Raw genomic sequence first — 4,805 nt, 5'->3', positions numbered from 1 at the left:
TTTAATCAGAATTCCTTCTGGGGTTTAGTGATTTACTGTTTTCCCCCATTTCTTTAAAAGTTTCTGTTTTGAAGGGTTTCTTCCGACAAGGAATCAAGAACTCCCACTTTTGTAATCTCGAATATGAAGAAAAACTTGAAGCTTTATTAACTTTTACTTAAGTGAAAAAAGCCCCATGCCTGGCTGCCTGTCATTAGCGGTCATCATAACAACCTTGGCACTCCACTAATCCACCTCCCACTGGAGCCTGGATGAGGAGCTGCAGGACACCTTTAATTTGACTCTCAGGGACCTGTAACATCCTTATCCACTCCTTCTTTACTCCATCTCTGTTCCTTCTTCCTTGTCCATCTCTTCTCTTCCCTCTTACCCTCTTTTCCTCCTTGTTGTCACCCCTATTTCCTCCTTCATCACTTACTACCCTGTCCCTTCCCTCCTCCTCCTCTCCCTGGCATCCAGACAAAAACAGGGATCGGCTCGACTGACCAATCACAGGGCAGCATGGTGAAGGTAAGCAAACAGAGGCTAACTGTCTGCATCACAACCAGTATAAGACATGTCCTGGAGACCACACATTTGCCATGTCGAGGAGGAGAGGGGAGAGATAATGGCGAGATGGGGAAGAGGGAATGGGGGCTGAAGGCTTTGATGTCCCATTTAGATCACACTTGACAGGCTATATAAGGACTGAAGTAAAGATAGAGACAGTGGAGGGTATGGAATAAGACCATGAGATAGAGATCATGTTGATGGGTTTCTCTGCCTATTAAAGATGGAAAATCTACATTATGTGTGTGATCATTCCAGTGCTTCACCTTTGAAGGTCAAAGTGTGTGTGTCAGTTTTGCTCAACTAGGTTAGGGGATGCTGTTGCAGAGGTCCAATGCAGATAATCTTTCTATGAGGAGAAAAACATGGGATTATCTAACAGTGGGAAAAAAAACTGACCAGGATAAATTGGAGAGAGAGAGAGAGAACATTTTTACTGATTGCAAAGCACATGACATTGGCCAAATCAGTTCAATAATTGTCTCTAGTCTAGACACATTGGTTTATTGGTTAGAAGTGCTCTGTGACTCTGTAGGGTGAGCATGCATGCAGGAAGAGATCATTAGAACACATACCGTGGGGAATAGCACAAGGACGCTGTCATTGGCGCCCATTCAAAAAACCTGGTATAAGAAAGTGGATATTTGTCTAATCGGTCATCATTTATGTGTTCTAACAAGCCCACAATGTGGTTACTAAAATCAGAATTTTATAGATTTGCCTGTTTTTGCAGCATAATATTTAAAAGTGGTCCTTTTTTTGTTAACCGCTAACTCCCATTCAGATAAGATGGTAGCATAGCTAGCCAGAAATTGGTGTTGGAAGTTAAGTGTAATGCAGTTGATTGTGAAGATTACATGAACATGTATTGGGGATGACATGCATATAAGCATTATACTCCGTTTTTTTTGCCAAGGGCTAAAATAGAAGTCCTTTCTATTTCTGACGCAGATCGTGCTGCAAGTCCTGCCTCTCCCATCTCCTCATTGGTTTATAGAAGCAGGTACCCATGTGCCATCTCCTCATTGGTTATACCCAAGTGGGTGATTGAAAGACGAACTGTGTTGCCGGTTGTCGTGGTAATACTATGAAAGTTTAGATGCCAATCACAATATAAGTTCAAAGATGAAAAAGCCTGGAAGGAGGAGAGATGACTAGAAACGATTCAGTTTGCCGTTTTATGTGTGGATTAATTGTCGGAGTAGAGGACCTTGTGCATTTCAGGTAAAATAACAACCTCCTATATCCCAGGACAAATTAACTAGCAAGAGCAAGCTAGCTAAATTGGACAAATTAGCTAGCAAGTGCAATCTAACTAGCTAAATTGCCATAAATGTTTAATGCTTTTCGACCTGTCCCCAAATTAATATAATTGGTTCAGAGTTTGTTTTGATATTTTAACCTGCGTGTCGTGATCGCGTTTGGTGTGGTAGGACAAAATAAATATATGCACGATGGCGCACGCGTGCAGCCGGTTTGGATATGAATTGGGGAGAAAAATAAATATTTAATTACTATGTAGTTACAATGTAAAAACCTTTGCAGTCAATAGGTGAAGTAAGGAGACAGGAGAACATTGTTCAGTTTGACTTTTCTGTAATGGATTTAAGAAAGATTCATATTCAATTAATAATTTCAGACTCTTAGCAATAACTACTTTAGTGAGTAAAACAAACACAGGGTAGCAAAACTACCTAGTAAGTAGCTAGCTAAGCCCTGCAACAATGTCAACATGTTATCCAACTCGGTCAATAAACGTTACAAAATTGTAACGTTAACAGAACTGCAGGAAAGCAGTGCTTGGCAGGCAGGGGCAAAGTACGCGGTCTACCGGTGTCCTAACTAGTGGTGTCGCCCCCACCGCCCGTCTGTGTACCGGTGTCCTAGCTTAAAAATGTACAATTTAAAGTATAAAGAGAGGTTCCTGCAGATGCATGATGATTTTGTAACGTTTATTGGCGTTGGAAATGTGGAAAATGTGTTGACATTTTTCCAGGGTTTAGCTAGTTGCTAGCTAGCTACATTAGTGAATGAGTGCATGGGGGAACGTTAGCTAGCTTTGCCACCCTGTGTTTGTACGTTTTACTCACTAAGTCTGCAATGGGGAATTACATTTGAATGGTTTGAATATTAACCTTTGTTAAATTCATTAAAAGGGATACTTTTGGATTTTGTCAATGAGGCCCTTTATCTACTTCCCCAGAGTCAGATGAACACGTGGATACCATTTTTATGTCTGCATGCAGTTTGAAGGAAGGTAGCCTGGCGGGTAGGTGCGTTGGGCCAGTAACCGAAAGATTGCTGGATCGAATCCTGAGCTGACAAGGTAAAAATCTGTCATTCTGCCCCTGAGCAAGGTAGTTAACCCACTGTTCCCCAGGCGCCGAAGACGTGGATGTCTATTAAGGCAGCCCTCCGCACCTCTCTGATTCAGAGGGGTTGGGTTAAATGCGGAAGAAACATTTCAGTTGAATGTATTCAGTTGTACAACTGACTAGGTTTGCCCCTTTCCTGGGTAAGTACATTGTAAATACATGTTTATTCTTTGTAATAACAGAGTTGGTTGATAAAGGTTGTTTTATTGTAAGTACAATGCAACTAAAAGGGTTATACCTAATACTCTTGTCTCCTAACTTCTTGTTAGCCTATTTCTGCAAAATTGTTGTTACATTGTAAGTACATAGTAATTCAAAAGTTATTTCACTTTACATTAATTTGATTTATGTTGCTTGCTCCTAAGCCAGTACATTACAGTTACAAGCAATGTAACTGATTGAAGTTCACTCAACTTTCTAGAGCAGTAATCACAGCAGTAATGACCAACCAGTCGGCATTACTAGTCGATCACCAAACATTTCTGTAAAAAACCCAACAAATTATGCCTCGTGTTCCTATTTTTTTGTCTCAGGCAGTTGACAGTAGGTGCATCCGATTCAGCTGTCTTTCGCACCGTGTAGGCGAACTGTTGCCATTTTGAACCATTTAAATTGTCTTAATGTACAACGTCTGCCTTCTCGGCGGGCCCAGAGAGCAAATCAAGTACACCTCTGGCCAATCGGATGGCTCAGATTACGGTGTCTGCAGTAATGTAGCAGGCATTAAAGAAAGCTACAGCAAAATTGGTACTGTGATATTTCCAAATGTTTAAAACCAAGACTAGAGAGAGACTGTCAACAAATACAGCAAATAGCATGTTTAAGTCCTTACTCAGCACTGTCAACACTTTGTATTCAACACTTTTATAAGCCATAAAATTCTTGCATTCTTACTATTTCCACTCAGCGCTACAACAAGCAGTGCAGCAGTAATGAATGAGTAGGAAAGTGTATCTTATAAGCTTGCTTTGTTCTTATTAGCGGCTGTAAGGATCAGCTGTCAGGAATCCCGCTTCCTGAGTCTGTTTTCTGCCTGAGCTGACTGTTTTTTGTTTTGGAGTCTGTTTCCTGAGGTTCCTGAACGCACCCTGTCTGGTTGCTGGGCGACGAAGCTAGGCGGGAGAACTCTTGATTACCTGCATCTCATCAGCCATCTGCACACCTGGTCCTGATCATCACCTCTTCATAAGCCCTGACCTGACATCCATTCCCTGCCGGATCGTTAGCAATGAACAGTATGTTGTGTCAGCGTATCAGCCTCATGTTACCAGAGTTAGCTTTGTTGTTCTGTACTTTTTACCTGTTACTCACCCCCGTTTACTCTGTCTACAGTCACCCTCCCGGAACATTCAACTCCCTGGCCTGGCCGTCGGTGGTTTCAGTGACATCATTGGATCTGCCTATTCACTCTCATCAATTCACCTGCGCTGCCGCTCCGTCTCCTGGATTATTCTATTTTCACCTCGAGACTGTAAATAAATACTCACCTTCATTTTACTCACCTTGTCCTGGTCTGCTTCTGGGTTCAGCTTTAGAGAATCGTGACATCAGCGATGGCTAGAAGGTCAGCGATGGCTCAGCGATGGCTAGAAGGTCGGTGACTTCGACCGCCGTATGCCGCCCGAACAAGGAGAGGGACCGGAAGTCGTGACAGCGGCTTGGATCTTTTTTAATATAGAGGAATATTTCACTTTCTCTCTTCATAGGAGTAACAACATAAATTTGTGGATGAGGCAGAAATAATGCAGTGGGACTCAAGTTTCCAAAATCAACTGGAAAACGGTGTCCCTTTTTGGTCAATGTCAGTGGAGGAAAGAGAGTAGGGATGTTGAGAGGCGGACCCCCAGTCTGCTGCTCCCTCCCTCCACTGAGACTGACCAT

At 42.4% G+C, this 4,805-nt stretch overlaps 1 long non-coding RNA gene across 1 annotated transcript; it reads left to right on the top strand.

The window, feature by feature from the left end:
• The first annotated feature begins 1,941 nt into the window (after positions 1-1,941).
• LOC123729849 (uncharacterized) lies at positions 1,942-4,421 on the top strand. The gene is made up of 2 exons (XR_006761519.1): positions 1,942-4,159; positions 4,257-4,421. It is a non-coding gene; the product is annotated as an uncharacterized lncRNA (long non-coding RNA).
• Positions 4,422-4,805: the final 384 nt, after the last annotated feature.

This window comes from Salmo salar, chromosome ssa23, assembly GCF_905237065.1.
Source record: "Salmo salar chromosome ssa23, Ssal_v3.1, whole genome shotgun sequence".
Taxonomy (NCBI): Eukaryota; Metazoa; Chordata; class Actinopteri; order Salmoniformes; family Salmonidae; genus Salmo; species Salmo salar.
This window is presented reverse-complemented; position numbering and strand designations above follow the sequence as displayed.